Genomic DNA, 18,992 nt, shown 5'->3' on the forward strand with positions numbered 1-18,992 from the left:
GGATTCGAACCCTTGTAAACAGATAATGGATCCCCGCTGTGAGATGCATGTGTGATCAAACGCTTTGGACAAGGCAGTAACAGTAGGAGTAGTGGTAGTGGTAGTAGTAGTTGTTGTTTTAGTAGTAGTAGTTGTAGTAGTAATACAATGTATTTGTAGAGCGCTAGACTCCATGCTCTAGGGGGTAAGCGCAGTACTTGGAACAGTGAAACAAATGCACGTGCGGTACGTGTTGAGCGTTAACTTAGACCAACCCTACTTGATCTCGGTGTTTCATTTTATATGCATACCCCCTTGTAATACAAACCAATAATATCGATTTGAATCTATGATCGTTTGTTAAACAACTTTCATCCCAAGTTGAATAGAATTCTGAGATTTAAATTTTCAAATGGCAAGGTAAAATTATGAGGATTCGCAATCTTAATTTCACTTTATTTGATTTACTTTTTTGTTTAAAGTGAAATTCATCGGTACGTTTTCACCGCAAAAAAACAGAGTAGTAGTAGTAGTAGTAGTAGTAGTAGTAGTAGTAGCAGTAGTAGTAGTAGTAGTTGTTGTTATAGTAGCTGCAGGAGTTGTAGTAGAGGTGAGAATATTCCGGTAATTACCATGGACACCAGAAACGGGCTCGACACATCTTAGCCGTTTAGGGAATCGAACCCGGGTTTTTAACGTGACGAGGCAACGCTTCAATCTCTAGGCTACGGCCTTGGCGGAGGTGAGGTGGTAGTACCAGTAGTGGTAGCAGCAGTAGTATTAGAAGCAGAAGTAGTAGTTAGCAGCAGCAGCAGTAGTAGTTGTAGTGGTGGTAGTAGTAGTAAGTGAGTGAGTTTTTTAGTTTTACGCCACTTTTAGCAATATTCCAGCAATATCACGGCGGGGGACACCAGAAATGGGAATCACGCATTGTACCCATGTGGGGAATCGAACCCGGATCTTCGGCGTGAGGGGCGAACGCCTTAACCACTAGGATACCCCACCGCCCCGGTAGTAGTAGTAGCAGTAAGATACGTCGTAGTAGCAGCAGCAGAGGTTGTAACAGTAGTTTTAGTAGTTGTGCATGTAATTGCAGCAGTGGCAACAGAAGTTGTAGAAACAAGACGTTGAGCTAATCATAGCATTTGTAACATTCTAGCCTGACAGAATATTGCACTGTTCTATTAGAGAAGCGGGTCAAGGTTATTGCTGCTTTAATCATACAACCTTCAACAACAAAAACATAATTACCACACCGACATTACCAAGACTCTCTGAAAACCACACCACCTGTCTCAATTGACATGCAATAACAGATCATGTGATGTGCGTGTAGATTGATAAAACAGTGACAATAGAAAGGATTCGTGTGTGATGAAGCTAGTCAGAGTTATCTGCCCTTATATCAGACTTTTGTTCACAACTTTCATGAGCCAGCTGGGTGGGATTTCGGTAACATAATAATGTATAATTTATGAAAAATTATTTTGTCATTTATGAGAAAAAAGTATACAAAATATCGATATCTGTCGACTTGAAGACTTTAGCGGGTTCATTCTGCCCTATAACTCTCCGTTCTGAGACAGTACGCCACTCAAAAATAATCCAGAGGAATACTCATGACATATATTCACGATGCCGTATTTCACCCGATCCGTTACAGTCAGTAAATATGTCATAATGACGCTGTCACGTGGCCCAGATGAAATATACTCCCGTTGGGCGTTTCCTGAAACAGTGCACGGTAATAAAAATTACGTTCCTAACACCAAAGGACTTTCTCAAGGTCAAGTTACCGATTACAGCATTAATTAGCCATATATGGAAAATAGCATGAAAAATATGCATAACATTTCTACAGATATAATTATAAGTAAACCCTATATACATAAAGAATGTCTCTCGATTAGAAACATAATTTCCTTTGAAGACATCAAACACCGAGCCTGTAAATGCCCACACAGAACAATTTTATGCCCTATTAGACAGACACAGACGTAAAGAGACTCCTGAATACAAAAACACAAAATTCCTCTTTTATATTAAATGTTGGTCTCATCGGCATGTTTGCAGAGGTCGACTGTAGTTTTCAAGTTCACATATTCCATAAACACAAAAACGAAATATGAATTCAGTTTAAATCCAACTACATAATCATATGAAATCCTTACCTTCCATTGCTCCTTTTACGGATTAAATTAAATTAATGTCCTCTATCTAGGGAAGTCTTTTCAACACAGCCTATCCAGTTAAACGATGTCCTTTGTTATCGGAGCTACACCGTCACTCTGTCTGTCCATGCACCATAAATATGACTTGTCATCTCCTCTTGATATAAGAGAATGCCAGTACGTAGTAGCCTCGTTGTAACAGGCTGGGGACGAGGGTAAGATGGTGGGTCATTATAAAATTGTACCCTGAAGACATGGATACGCGGAGAAGCTAGGATATACGCTTGATTAAATTACAGGTTAAACAGCGGAGGCGTGTGTCACATTCTTCATATGTGTGCGATACCACAACAGGTACTTGTTGCTAATTTGGGTAGAGCAGTGAGGAAATCTTGACACACAGGAGCACAAGTGGGTTAGTGCATGGTCTGTGGTCCGAGTTAGCCCGTTAAATGTCAGGATCCTCTGGGTTCAAACCTCACATTGATTAGATGTGGGTTTCCCGGGCACATTGATCTAAAGCCCCGAATTAATGGTTGCGTCCCTTGGTTGGGAGAGGATACGATGTTGTAATGTTGTTTTAAAATGTTGCTGTAGTGTTGCCGTGGCGCAACAGAAAGCTTGGCGTGATGTTGATGTTGCGGTTTTGTTTGGGTGAAGTCGTCATCAGGTTGTGATGTCATGTTGCCGTGATGTTGTCGTGTTTTCGTCGAGATGCCGCAGTAATGTGGCTGTACTCTTATATTCACTAAACTGATGAATAACCAGCATTTAGGATGACTTTGAGTGAGTGAGTGAGTGAGTTTAGTTTTACGCCGCTTTTAGCAATATCACGGCGGGGAACACCAGAAATGGGCTTCACACATTGTACCCATGTGGGGAATCGAACCCGGGTGTTCTTTCTTGACGAGCAAACGCTTAACCACTAGGCTACCCCACCGCCACAGCATTTAGGAATGCCCCACTAATGATATTCACACAGTCATACATATTTGTTTTGAACCGTTGAAATGTCAACCCTTTTTACCAACATATTTTGGATTCGAACCCGGATTCTTTAACAACAACAGGTATGGAAGACCTGTATATTTACAGAGAAGGGTTTGTGCAGGGACAATAGAGTACCTAATTTTACTTTCATATCTATAGAAGTTGATAATAATGATTTTTTGGGGTTAAAACTATAATTTTTAGCATTATCAACATTATTATTCATATGACATTGATTATGTTCGGACATTCTTCCAATTAATACCTAACGGGACTCGGTGAGTACACGATTTCTGTGAAACGAGCTGGTATGGTGTTAGTGCCTACACGTCATAAACTGGTTGTCGATAGTGTGACAGACATTTTAAGGCAATGAGTTGGGTTGTTGACGTCGACCCTAGATTACACCAGCCACGACGGGGAGGCAGAGATTCGACTTCACCCGTTGTACAATACAAGGAACAGAACCCAGTCATCGACGTGTCCAGCGAACGCTTAACACCCCGGGCTACAGACCACAATTATGTTCGCTTGTACCAGAGCAACCATCCACAAATCTGAGCTAAAGCGTGTTGAAAGTTGTAATTAATGTTTTTTCGAAACGTTCTAACAAAATGCCATTATGGTTATCATAAAAAGTATATCTCCAGCAAAACAGCGGAAATCCGGACAAACAGCAGATCAATGAATTTCCTGATATCCATACATGTTAACGTCCGTAATCTTCAGGAAGGTGGTGCTGGGGTCTGGATTAACGGGGTCGCGTCCTCAACACATCTACAGGAAAGCTTTCAAAACAACGATTGAGGTAAACATCAAAGGCTGTGTTTAAACCGATAACTAGGCGTATCCCGGGTTCATCAGGAAGATCCGTGTGTAACCTTTAAGATACTGATGGTAGGGTTTATCTATCTTCAATCCGTTGCTTTAGATTTTTGTGCGAGTTGTGCGGCAGTTATATTTTATGTCAGTCTACTGGATTCTTCACAGTTTACAAGTTGAATACAGAAACAGGCTGACGTTTCAAGCAAACATTGATAACAGAACTGGAATAACGCGGAATAGACTAACAACCAGTCTCTGAAATGAACATATTTACTGAAAAAAGTTCATAGTAAAAAAAAAATATATAATGAAAAGGAGCCCTGAGACTTTCTTCCCGAAGCTGAGGAAATCTAGACTTGCCACATTTTCTAGACTTGTGTGGGCTTTCTTGAATATATTTGCTTCAGGGTCTGTACGACAGACTAAACGCGGAATAACGGGATAATCTGTTATGGCTAACGGATTAACGGAAATTTTTGTTGTGTTTAACGTAAAAACCGGATAATGAGTTATAGGGTAACGTTATATAACGGGATAACTTGTTATGGGTACTGTAGTAATGGGGTAATTTGTTATTGGTAACGTGGGAACGGGATAATTTGTGGGTAACATGAGAACCTGATAGTTTGTTGTGATAAAGTATCGGATAATTGGTAGTGATTAAGGTAATAAATGGACGATTTTATTAGGGTAGCGTAATAACTGGGTACATTTTTGTGGGTACCGTAAAAACGGGATACTCTTTGGAAATCAGTGATGACACCCGGTGTTCGTGAAACGTTAAGCATGTACGTCCTGCTCTACCGCCAGCACACATCCCACACAAGTATTATGACAAGGAAGTAAGGGTCAGTGAGTGTAAGGATGTGTGAACACGTCATATGAAGATCACAGCATGGGATAGCATAGCGTGTCATGTGACAGACAAGGTGTCATATTTAGTAAATCCCTCGGAATGTCCGTCATAAAAATTCTGGAATCACTTAACCAGGCCTTTTATAGCGATACCTTGACTGAAAAGCTATACTTGTAGGCCATACGTGTTTTAATGTGAAGCTTGAATACAAGGGAAATGCTCTGAAGAACCATAGGAATTGAGGGATGCAACCGCCATACGTTGGAGCTGATGTCGACTTGATCCAAAGATGTACTGGAGGCTTAGCCCATGAATATATAGCAATTCTATCCTTTAAAGAGGCAAGATAAGCGGACAATCTAACGACACTAGTCTGCTACAGGGACAATGTGTTAATTTTATTTACATTTTTTGGAAATTTCCATTTAAATTATTGTTATTACCTTGGAGACTGTGCAAGTCTAGAGCTGATGGTGGAGTGGAGACTGCAGTCTGCCTCCTATATCTTAGAGAACACATTAAGTAGAGGTCATATTAAAGTCTACAATGATTTGGCAAGTATGGATTGAATTAGCAGTTAAAGATTGCTCATGGCTCCATTAGTATTCGTTTTGTATATAGATATATCTTTTATAGATTAAACGTGTGGGGAACTCAATGTCAGTTAAGGTATAGTCCTCAACATCAAGGGGTAATTAACGACTGAAAAATCGAAATAATTCTTCTTGTCTGTTTGTAGTTCAATGCACAGACAAGACGTTGAAACCAGAAAGTAAAAATGTTGATTCGATTCGAGTCCACAACATCAAGGGGTAATTCACGACTGAAAAATCGAAATAATTCTTCTTGTCTGTTTGTAGTTCAATGCACAGACAAGACGTTGAAACCAGAAAGTAAAAATGTTGATTCGATTCGAGTCCACAACATCAAGGGGTAATTCACGGCTGAAAAATCGAAATAATTCTTCTTGTCTGTTTGTAGTTCAATGCACAGACAAGACGTTGAAACCAGAAAGTAAAAATGTTGATTCGATTCGAGTCCACAACATCAAGGGGTAATTCACGACTGAAAAATCGAAATAATTCTTCTTGTCTGTTTGTAGTTCAATGCACAGACAAGACGTTGAAACCAGAAAGTAAAAATGTTGATTCGATTCGAGTCCACAACATCAAGGGGTAATTCACGGCTGAAAAATCGAAATAATTCTTCTTGTCTGTTTGTAGTTCAATGCACAGACAAGACGTTGAAACCAGAAAGTAAAAATGTTGATTCGATTCGAGTCCACAACATCAAGGGGTAATTCACGACTGAAAAATCGAAATAATTCTTCTTGTCTGTTTGTAGTTCAATGCACAGACAAGACGTTGAAACCAGAAAGTAAAAATGTTGATTCGATTCGAGTCCACAACACCAAGGGGTAATTCAAGACAGAAAAATCGAAATAATTCTTCTTGTCTGTTTGTAGTTCAATGCACAGACAAGACGTTGAAACCAGAAAGTAAAAATGTTGATTCGATTCGAGTCCACAGAGAAACGGATCAACGTGGAGAGGGGCACAGATGGTAACCTTGAGGTACACCTAGACACTTAAACGTGCAGAGGCTGAACAGCTCATCATCAATGCTATTTCGGGATTCGAACCTATGACCAACGAAGACAAGCACTCAAACAGCGATATCAGAACAGCGATTGATACACTTATTACACATCCAAATACATTAACAGTGTTACAAAACGGGGAACGGAGGGGTAGCTAAATAGCTAAAGCGTTCCTTCGTCACGCTGAAGACCCGGGTCCGATTCCCCACATGGGGACAATGTATGAAGCTCATTTCATGTGTTCTCCGCCGTGATATTGCTGAAATATAACTCACTCATCCACTATGAAAAGGACACATCCATTAGAAAATTTATTTCACCTGAGAAGGACAAAAGACAAAGTTGAGTTTTAAAATACATTATTCCGCTTCACTGCTTGGTTAAGAACATCTGAGACTCTGTTTCTAAAACGGGTTTCAGGAGCAGGAAAAAAATATACCTGAAATCGTCTTCATCCATCACAAGTGTGGGGATGTTTTCCCGGGCTTAGCAACACTGCTGCATACTAAGTGCAACATTCAACACATCCTTTCCAGTTCCAAGATGACATGCAATTACACAGCCTTCCATGCACTCAGCCATCCAGCAGACATCCCCTGCATGCCTGCATGCATCCCTCCCCCTCCGCACCTCCCTAGCATGCTGTCTCTCTCGCCCTGGGGCTAATTTTCACGTGCAGTTGTCTGCGGGGCGACGTCAGTCCATGAGATTCTCAAGATGCCTGAGTGAATATTTGAAGAAACATTGGGATGGAGACGCGGGTTCATGCTGTAACATCAGACTTAAGTGAGAGAGTTTAGTTTTACGCCGCTTTTAGCAATATTCCAGTAATATCACGGCGAGGGACACCAGAAATGGGCTTCACACATTGAACCTGGACTCGACACTCGAAAAAGATTATCCCCATATGTTGAGTGAGTGAATATACAAAGTTCGGAAATTGAGAAAGCAAACCAGAGGTTAACAGCATGAGCACAAATCTTTGATGACACAACCAGGTCTACGGAATGAACACCCGATCAAAATTCTAAACTTAGTCGGTTCTACTTCACTGATAATTGAGATCATAGTCTGTCCAGGAACCCTAGTCTGCCATACAGACCCTGAAACAAATATACCTAAGAAAATCCACGCAAGTCTGGATTACCACGAAAAGTCTCTGGGCTCTTTTATATATTAGTTCATGATTATGTTTAGGAACAGTTTTCCTTCTGTAAAATATGTTCATTTCAGAGACTAGATGTCAGTCTATGGGAATCCCAAACCGGGGTAGGAAATAATGTCCGTGTGTAGATTACAAGTGTTAAACATTGGGTTCTCTGATCCTGGCTCGATTGTTTACAGACCGCGTGGTACAGCTGTGATACTGCTAAACGCGGCATCAAACAAATACTTACTCATGATAAAGGCACGATTGAACAATGGATTCTGCTTTTAAATAAACATCTTGTGGATGGGGAAAGGGTTTTGTCATATCTATTCACAGAATCAAAGAACCGTGAAGATTCGGGTTAGAATTGGTCTTCAGTAACCCATGCTTGTCGTTAGAGGCGACTAACGTGATCGGGTGGTAAGGCTCGCTGTCTTGGTTGACACGTCATCGTATCCCAATTGCGTAGATCGATGCTCTTGCTGTTGATCACTGGAATGTCTGGACCAGACTCGATTATTTACAGACCGTCGCCATATAGCTGGAAATTGCTGAGTGCGGCGTAAAACAACAATCAATCAATCAATCATGGAATCTGAGATCATATAAAAAAAGATGGTCTCTGGGAGAATCGATAGACACGTGACCAGTAAACCCAATGCGATGGCCCTCATGGCCAATTACATGTTACTACATGTTACTACATGTTATTATATGTACATGCGTGTTGTTGTGTGTCGAAAGCAGGAAAATAGGTCTTTTTCCATCTTCGGTATTTCCAAATACATTTACTCTTTAAATACCGTCAAACTGCTTCTGACAAAACTCCTCACACCGCTCGACGCACAGCTCACCAATTGTTACACCCTATGTCGTACAACTCCTCACACCACCTATTACACTAGCTGCCGTACCACTCCCAGCACAACAATGGTTTCAGTTACTGGAACATACAGGAAGATTAACAACAAAAATTCTCCCCCTGTCCCTTACGACGAGTAACAGATGCCTCACATTGGTACAATATGTGAAGAGCATTCTGGGTGACCCTGATGACATATGGCTGAAAGGTTTTAAAAGCGGCACAAAACATAACTCATTCGCAGCAATTTACCCCAGCATCTGAATCAGACAGTCTATATCGCCATCAAACCGAGAGCGCCTATTTAAACATATGCTTCTTCTCGCCTCTCAACAGTAATCTATGGCCACAACAAAAAACACACGTATATTTCTTCGGATGCTTTTTCCAAGTCGTGAAATTGAATCCCGTGGCCAGGAAAAAAACGTGTAATGTTTGATACTCCAGGAGATGAGCTGTTTGTCTGGGCACGTGGTATATTCCCTGGTGATGTGGCTAGTGAAGAGGAGACGGACTGGGATGCTATCATGTAGCGATAGTGAACAACGCAAGGATATTGTTACCTGTGCATCTGGACGCTGTTCACGTTATCAGTGAGACATGCGATGAATACTGGATGAAACATCAGCTTCAGCATCGGCATCAGCATCAAGCATCAACATCGGCTTCAGCATCAGCTTCAGCAACAGCTGTGTTTTCACAATCTAAAATTCCGGTCGTTATCTGTCGAAACATAATTACGAGAAACAGCCCCAACAGCGGTTCGAGGCCAACCATACGATAATATTGCATTACCGAATGCATTACGAGTGTTTATCAACTGTGACATATGGTAACATCCCTTAGAAAATAAACATTTATTCCCTGTTATGTTTTAAAGTGATACGGTGACTGTAACGTTTTGTTTTGATAGCTCGTGTATTAATCATATCACTTTCAGTTAAATTGATTCGGAAAATAATTCTAGGGCTGTAGAACCGCATTCAGTAATCGGTAACGTTCTTGTGATCAATACCATGGTCTATCAGTATGAATTAATTTGTATGTCTTCTATCGATGTGATAATGAAGGCACCCTTGACAAGGGCAATAACCCCATGATGTGTAACCGATACATTTCAAGTTACAGAAGTCATATAAATATCATCACTTGTGAATATTTTTGACTGCAGCTGTTCAGCGTCTGATGTAAAAGGCATCTTGCAGATTATAAAAAAAATATTTTTTCTCAGTTTCTCTGTCTCGGTGGTATTGGGTTTCATCCACTCCCGTGTACTCATCCCGCCTCTAGCATCCTCTTCTTCCCCCAGTCAACAACTGCACCTCCCTGCCTTGTACACGCCGTCCCGCCCGGCCCGCGACGTCGACGACTACGCCAGCTGTTGAGGTGTTATAGGGATTTATTTTTCTGCAAGCGTCTTAACACATCAAGAAATGCACGCAGTGTGTAACGAGGATTTAGTTGTGCAACAGCTGCACACGACAGCGCCAAATCTACAAGCCGGATCTACTTTCAACTTAACCTTGACCTCTCAAAAATGGCGGTGAAATGAACTGAAACAGTGCCAAATCAAAATCCATTGCCATCGTTAAAACATTTAGTATTTCCTACACGTCCGTCCGTCTCCTGGGATTACCTCATGTTAATAGCTTCAGTAAGGACCCCATTTTAGAAAAAAAGCTGTCATTTTCTGGAACTCATAGCTGACGCGACACTGTGGCGAGTAGAAGCCCAGCGCTTTAAATGTTGACAAATCAGGTGTTAACCGCCCAGTCCTCTCGATTTACGGTCGTCGACAAATTGTCAAATGTTTACGTATTCACTGTTTTTTCCTCTGTCTGGCAAGGTATCTGAATGAATTGATGCATGTGTCCAGTGACTGGCTGGCCGGCCGTGTTTGGTTCTGATCGTGTCATGATGATGTCAATGCTCTCCCTACAACGATGCGACGTCAGGCATGTTACAATAGTGCATCTCTGTATGCCCAGGGCTGAACTAGGAAATCTTCAAGTTTACGATGATAACATATAATTCCATACCACGTTCGAAGGTGACATCGTCTCAACTGTTGTGTAATAGCACAAATTGTTCGACGCTAAACATACCCGTCCAATCAAATTACATTCTTGAGCGAGACAAATAACAATGATACAGGGATTGGAGGGACTGAAATGATGGCGTCACTTCTGAGACGAAGTATTAGTGGCGAATCGTCGATAGCATTTACCACAATGGAATGAAGATAAAATACACTGGATCCGAGATAGGGTGATTGAGTGACTGAATGAGTATGATTTTACGCCGCTTTCAGCAACATTCCAGCAGTCACCACGGGAAGACCAGATAAGCAACCACATCTGGGTACAATTAAGAGTGAGTGACTTAGGCTTTACGCCGCTTTGAAAACCATTTAATTGTAACACGGTGTGTCAGCCTAGACGGACTAGGATGCTTTCATGGGATGGAGTACGGTGTGGGTGGAAGTGAGTGAGTTTGGTTTTACGCCACTTGTAACAATATTCCAGCAATATCACGGCGGGGGACACCAGAAATGGGCTTCACACATTTTAACCATGTGGGTAATAGAACCCTTGTCTTCGGCGAGACGAGAGAAGGTTTTAACCATGGGGCTACCCCACCGCCACCCAGAAGCGAGCCCTTCCAACCCCAGTTCCATTGATGTAACTAAGCACCTGAACGCCGTGCCCTATTCCTACCGCTATGACAGCCGTAACTCCGATACCGTAACATCGACGTGACAGCAGGACATCTAACACGGCTTTGATGGAATGCCAGCCAAGAGTGAGTGAGTGGACATAAACATGACTTTCAGCAAGCCTGCAGCAGAATTACAGCAAGGATTGAAAAGCCTTCACAAGTGACTATCAGCCATGTACAACTAACTCCAATATCAAAAGGCCATAATCGACACGAGGTACCTTAGTCCAAAACATCTCTTTAAGAGAATGACGCATTCCATCACTTCAGCCTTTGTTCTGACAAACGAGACATTCCTACCGGGGATTGCAAGTTTAATCACAAAATACTTTTACACCTCTGTCTTTTATACTACAGACGAAACGACACCACCAAAGGCAGCCATCTTGAAACGTGTGGAGAGTCCGTTATGTAGGGGACTTCAAAGACATCAAAACGAGTCTGTCTGTAAATTATTACAAGCCGAGTTACACCAGGAAATACAAAGCATTGCGAGGCGAACTTCCGGCAACAACTAGTGCTATATTTAGTCTGCATTTGCGACGTAAGAAATGGTTCTAGTCGAGTTTCAACACTCACATGCACACATTCGCTAACCAAAAAGTGCTGCTGTTCATTTGGGTATTTATAGACAACGTTTCCAGGGATAAAAGCGTCTGTCTGGCGAGAGTTTCTAATGAGAATAACGCGCAAGGATACATGTATTTCAGACTTATTGAGTCAGTGGCGTCGCCAAGAACCGATATCATATGTTTGTGTTAATGACATGTCAGAACAACGTTCTGTTTACGACTGACAGTTTTCCCATGTTAGCTGGTTATGAATGTATGATGTGGGGAACAGTGAGTGAATATAGTTTTACGCCGCTTCTAGCAGCCATCGATATCTGGCAAGATTGTGCCCTTACGGTAACCAAAGTTGGGTGTAAGTGTAAAAGGCGAAGAGCTCGTAACGCCAAATACCCGGGTTCGATTCCACATGAGTATAGTGTCTGAAGCTCATTTCTGGTGACCCAGCCGTGATATTGCTGGAATATTGTTAAAAATGGGTAAACCTCAACTCACTCACTCACCTGCTCCGGATCTCTGATGTGAGAGATTAAACGATAAACTGATCCTGGATTATCCTGGATTATTGCTTGGTTGTTGTTTTACGCCGCACTCAGCAATATTCCAGCTGTATGGCGGCGGTCTGTAAATAATCGAGTCTGGACCTGACAATCCAGTGATCAGCATCACTGTCAGTGAGCCTGACCACCCGATCCCGTTAGTCGCCTCTTACGACAAGCATGGGTTGCTGAAAACCATTCCGAATCTTCACGGGTTATTATCTAAGGTACATGTATTATATTTTCATTTCATATAATCGTAAATAACCGAAACCCGGAGTTTTGCTCAGCGTATAGATTGAGTCAGTGGAGTAAAACGCCACTATTCACCAGGATGTATCATACGCTTGATCACGATTGTTATCACACAGTATACCATATGGAACAATCTACATTCAGGGTACATCACGGTGACAAACCCACGAACTGGTTCAATTATTGTAACAATACCGGAAATAAAACCCAGGTCTTCGACGAGACGATCGAACGCTTTAACGATTGGGCTAACCTTCTTAAGCACCGAATAACGGAGGAATGTCTCGGTCCATGATCGGACAGGGGGATGGGGAAACAACCGAGAAGATAAACATTTAAAATCGACATGGTGCATGTGAGGCTTCAGAGTTATTTCTGGACATTCTTCACCTGTAGCAACAAACAAGCAGTCAACAAACTGAATTTTTCCAGGTTAGATTTATTTTAAGATCCATGCATACTTCCCTGACAAAACGTGTTCAGATAAGCTTTCGTGTCACCTCACAGATTAACTGACAGGTGCAACTATGTTGGTACTTGGGGGTGAGTGGGGGAGGGGGTGTGCGTGAAAGAAATTCTTCCACGTTCAAATAGGTGTGTCAGCTTCAAAGGAAAAAACATGTGATGTTGATAGCATGTCCAGATGGAAGGAGGCACCGCATCAGGAGACTTCTAACAGGGAACGAACGGAAGTCAACTGTCTATAGCTTGCATAATTCCCGTGCCTTGAACTATACTATTCACACTTTGCTAAGGATCAAATCATGGATTCAACAGAAAACTATGAAGTGGGTCAAATATGGTTTAAATATCTAAGCTTATTGTAAGCATGGATCCTAGGTTTCAGTTAGTCATTTCATCTTGTGGAACCCATACCTGCTATTGACAGGTGTTGTGTACTTGTCAGTGACTCGTTCCATGATTTGCAAAATGGCTGACTGGTGCCATGAAAACCATTTTTATGGTTCCTCATGTATCAGGTGCATAAGGTTAGATTAAAGCGACTGTTTGCCTAAAGAGGGGTTACCATATTATTATTTATCCAGTTTTAAATGGATACAATTTCAAATTATGAATCTACGTTTAAGTAAAGTTGTGAATTTTTGTGATCCTTAGCAAAGTGTGAGTAGTATAATATATTAAATGCAATTCCATAAAACCATTGAAAATCCATTTTACCCAACGATAGACTGCGGCAATTTCATTCCATGTATAGTAAATCACCAATTTCTGTTGGAACAAACGAATAAAACCCAAATAATCAATTTATGTAATATAGCTCCTAACATTGTCTAACAATGCAGAAATTCATAACGATATAAATGTGAAAACATGCTTTGGAATCGGCGCAGTTGTAAACAAAATCGTTAACGAATACGGATCCATTGGTTTATACTAATCTAAGGATCCTATATTTGAGAAAGTACAACCGTCACAGTAGCTGTGTCTCCAGCCTCGGAACAAACAAATCAATCAGCGTAAACATCCTTGTCCTATCGCTTTCGTATGTATGTATTTATATGCAGGGTCTCGATTCTATCATTTCAAGGCCGTACACGCCGTGCCCACATTTATTACAAACACGATGTGACAACACACAGGTTAACTGTTATTCCAAACGCTGCAGCCGCAACTACATAGACTGACATTTAGCCCCAGCGTCTGTTAAATAGATCTCACTGATAAATATCTACAAAATAAACAAACATACTCAAATGGAGATCAAAACATGGAAGTACATCTTATTAAACGCCATGTCGACATGGTTTTATTGACTGTTTTCCACGACATTCAAAATCTGTACCAGATTACATTTGACGACATATGTGAGTTTTTGTAAACGTTCTAAGGTAAGATGGAGTTTATCATTTCTCCAGCATCTCTTTCATACACCGGAACACTTTATCTGGACATTCCCTTTCCCATCAAATTCCACCAGACTGATAAGTGTAACAATTCAACCATTCTTTGCTATGGAATATCATTTGTACAGACGTTACCGAAAAAGTGAGTGAGTGAGTAGTGGTTAGCGCCGCTATGAAAATTATTCCACGTGTATTCCATCTCACGGAGGGTAATCTTAATGTAGAGGAAGTCGAAGCGTCCATTTATTTAAAGTGACGAGCATGGATATAGTGCTGACATACCCGAATCATAATAAAGGCAAATCTGGGATTAGAACCTACCATCATAGGTTTCTGCCACGTCTAAGGGGCGTAACTCTGCACAATATATAGTGGGCGTCAGACGGCTGGGTCACTGCGATTCCAACGCTCTATGAACGAAAGGGATCTGGTAATTTGTGTATGACCATTCAGAATATTAATTGTCGGTCCCACATGAACTCATACGCTGACACCAATCAACGCCTGCATGTCGTACATGTATTTTATGACTTTAGGAAACTTTTCTGCTATTAATAAGTTTTTGAGTGCCACTGAAAAGAAACCAAAGTGCCATTAAAGGGTAATGAATAACGTTTTGACAAAGACGTTTGTAAGATGATAGTCTAACATTGGCATAACCCACCACAGACAGTATCCCCTATACCTTAGACAAAACCCAACACAAGAAGTGTCAAATGACGTCGTTGTTGTCACGCGATCAAGCACCACGCCACCTAGTGACAGACTGTCATGGTGTTCTTGTCAGCAAACATGTTATAATGGCTGAATATTCCTGGGTGATTTACACACGGCGGCGTCCAAAGAAATTCGTTATTTCAGGCACCAAATTAGTCTTGGAGATCGAGTTAACATATGGAGAAATACCAGTATTTGTTGCATGTTTCTATAATTTTGATCTGGAGCATATATATGAATTATGTACTAGGAAATCATAAGAACCTGTTAATCCCTGAACGACCCCGAATCAACAGATTCGAGTGATTTGTCCCACATATTTCCCATAACAACCTATGGTGGTGTCAGTATTACTTGTAAATATGAAACGGTTAATGACGTCATGGCTCACCAAGTGCAGCAAAAATAGCGTGACGTCATCATAATGAGTGAGAGTTGGTGGGATCTTGACATGCTTTGTGAGTGAGTATAGTTTTACGCCGCTTTAGCAATATTCCAGCAATATCACGGCGGGGGGACACCAGAAATGGGCTTCACAAATTATACCCACGTGGGGTATCGAACCCGGGGTTTCGGCGTGACGAGCGGCAGCTTTAACCGCTACTAGGCACCAGGCTACTCCACCTCCCCTGGCATGCTTTGAAGTTTCAGTGTTCATGAGTTTGGTTTTACGCCGCTTTTAGCAATATTCCAACAACATTACAACGGGGGACACCAGAAATAGGTTTCACACATTATACCCATATAGGGAATCGAACCCGGGTCTTCGGCGTGACGAGCGAACGCTTTAACCACTAGGCTACCCCACCGCCTCTTTCAGTGTACTTTGTCGTATTTGTAGCACAGAAGGAACTACATACCTACATAGCTAGGATACCACAGTACAGAATATGCATGAATCCGCATATTTTGGTATAACGCGGCAGGCTGTACATCATACATTCCAATAATACCCTGATTAAGCAATAAAAATTCAATATAAGATAATATAAACGATGCACATCGCAATGCAAGATCAATAGGGAGCTCCGGTGACCCTAGGGGTTCCAAACTCATACTGGGTGTTACTTGTAACATGGTGTAACAGCGTACCATTCTAGGACAGTAAATTCTACTGAAACTATTAAGCAGCGTTTTATGACCTACTATTGCCTATCTAGGTCCCCTCTACCGTTTTATGTTAGGTCGTAATCTTCAAGCCTTTGTTATTGGCCATTAAGTAATGTAATACTTCAGAAAGCCCGGTTTAGCCTTACACGTACACACACCGTATAATATATACCAGTGCTTCAAACCCGTCCGGAATTTCTGCACTTTAGCAAATATTCATCGAATTATATCCGTTCCCCATGTATCCAGTGCAGTCTGTGATGATCTATAGCTCCCCCTCCTCTTCTCAAAGACCCCCCTCCCGCGGGAGGTGATATTACACATACAAACCCGTACATCGATACACAAGTACGCTTCTCACTGTCCTGGGACTGATGAGGTCAAAGTGTCAACCCATTCATCAACACGGTCTTTCTCTCAGCTATAGCTGACCGTCTTACAACGTAGTGGGTCCAACCTAAGACGATAGCCTGTCTCACGGCCTCTAAACCACATTGTTTTACATTCAACCAACATCTAACTGCAACACTATATATATAGCTCATAATGGAGCAAGTCTAGACTTTCCACTTATCTGACACCCAAATGGGCTCCTAAACAATTAGGTTTAATTCCGTTTCTAGCCAAGTTATGCATTCTTATGATCTAGATACGCATACGTGTTGGAATATCGAACTCTCGATACTGTGACCCCCGTTAATATGGACACTGATTGTACCGAATTCCCGATTATCAGGGCGATTACTGTTAGGAACATTTATACATCAATACAGATAAAATTGTTTGATACTCGTTGATCAGGAACTTTGTTAATACGGACATTTACCGTCCGGATTACACAGGTATACCTACAGCTGATGTCAACAGTTTTTCAACAGCGTTAGTGATATATTTCACTCCATACACATAACATATATTTTAGCCTGAAATTATGTTTGGTACTAAATAAAATGAAATTCCCGTTGGAATAAAACAATATGATAAGACCCCATGTTACAATTGGTAGGCTTGGGTTATAATCAGTGCACCCGGAAGTACGTCTATCATTGTGAGATCAGTAGGGAGGGGTTTTAGTTCGCCACACGTTGGTATCATCTTTTCCTTGTCCACCATCTCATGCAAGCGCACGTTCGCTACATCCCTATAGAACGTTCATCGTGTATAATTTTACTGGAAGCTGAAGGGCTTATGTAACAACCCCAAGGGCTCTTTAGGAGTGTGTGCGTCTCAATAGTAATCATCAACAGCTACAGCGGGTAGTGAATCATAACTGAATCATTACTGACGCTTCACAGAAACGGCGAACAAAACATTACATGATAAAAACTTAAATTTAAACACACAAATACATAAGATAATTCGATTCGTTTCGATCGATGCAAATTCTCTTTTAAAACCGAGCGCTTTTAAGGATCAAGGCCCTGAATTCTCAAATGATTTCGCTAATGCTTTCTAAAGTACGTGTTTTCAGAAAATGGAGCGACTGAAAGACACAGTGCCGCTGACCCACTACCCCGACACTCACCGGCAAACAATTTCCAGTTCCCGTCATGGAATATTTCCATTCTTCCAAGTTTGGTATCAAACATCATGCAGGTTCGGCTCCCGACACGCGTGGTGAATTAAAATCCCATTACCGTCCCTGTCGTCGTCACAAGACTGACATTCTGGGGATAGTGAGGGGCAGGTTGGGATCGTTGAGAAACAGCGGACTGTTTACACCCCAGCCCTAACAAATATTATCCCAAGGAGGCAGCTACCGTCTTCAGTGCCCATTATGTGTGTGCATTTCTCAAGAATTGAATCCCTTAAACGATCGATTTCATTGTGTACGTGAAGGTAAAAAATAAAGAACAGGGCTGGTTAGAATACGACAAAGTTGTATATAAACAAAACAGAGACTCACCCGCCGATCCTGACTGACCCATTGTTGAACGTGTACTTGACCGTCGGGATGAGTGACCGCTGCTATCTTATTTCAACAGGTACGAAGGTAATTAAACTCCAATCCAGCTCGAACCTGTAATCAACACAACTGACACGTTAACCATGTCTTCCTTGAATATCACAGTTATAACTCGTTCGCTTCCTCCTTCCCTCCTGCCAAGCCTAACGCTGTAATCCACGTCTATAACATACGTTCCTTCAGCTTAATACTTGGAGTAAGTCATCTCCCACCATTCCTAGTTACTAAAACTGCCTGGCATTTGATTATGCTGGCAATTGTCTACTAGATGTGGGAGAATACTCCCATACCACGTGGTAAGCCGAGTCACCGATATAGTTCCTGCCGTCTGCTGATGTGAATAGCTTCTGTACGCGATAAACAATCGGAATGAACGTTCCGTTCATCTCAGAGCGGCTGTACACTGTACTCGGGTGCTCGTTTTTGTCTTGTCACGCGCTGTTCGGAGCTTGCAGTTATTTTACCAGATGTGAGAGGACGTTCTGGTCGTGTTTTGCCTGGCCCGAGTAAGCCGAGGGATTTGGTTTCAAATTATTACTGACAGATTTCAAAGATATATAACTTCGCTCTGCGGGGTGCTGACACGCTGTGTATGTCACCGTTCAAAGTCGGACCTTTGGATCATGCCGTGTGTGTTCGACCCGGGCGCGCAAACCGCAGTTGAAGTGTATATTTATGTCAACACTATGAATTTACAACATTCATGATATTTTTCACGAACTATCTCTTGAGATAATTCAGTATGAAGCAATGGTGATGAAAAAAGACATGACCTCAAACTTGATCGAAGCAGAACGCCACACAGTGCGGCATAAAACCAC

The 18,992-nt window shown here is 41.7% G+C and overlaps 1 protein-coding gene across 2 annotated transcripts in view; it reads right to left on the reverse strand.

Annotated features, from left to right (window-relative positions):
• Nucleotides 1-18,539, reverse strand: part of LOC124289278 (filaggrin-2-like) — a 68,779-nt gene extending 50,240 nt beyond the window's left edge. The window contains exons 1-2 of one of the 2 annotated variants that reach the window (XM_046725890.1): nucleotides 18,462-18,539; nucleotides 18,112-18,225 (exon numbers count right to left, since the gene is read on the reverse strand). The gene's annotated coding sequence lies outside the window, so the exon portion shown is untranslated. Of the gene's footprint in view, nucleotides 1-2,150; nucleotides 2,354-18,111; nucleotides 18,226-18,461 lie in introns of those variants that run through there. The other variant, XM_046725892.1, reaches the window with a different exon arrangement.
• Between the last annotated feature and the right edge of the window lie 453 nt (nucleotides 18,540-18,992).

This window comes from Haliotis rubra, unplaced genomic scaffold, assembly GCF_003918875.1.
Source record: "Haliotis rubra isolate DU_JTF1 unplaced genomic scaffold, ASM391887v1 Scf438, whole genome shotgun sequence".
Taxonomy (NCBI): Eukaryota; Metazoa; Mollusca; class Gastropoda; order Lepetellida; family Haliotidae; genus Haliotis; species Haliotis rubra.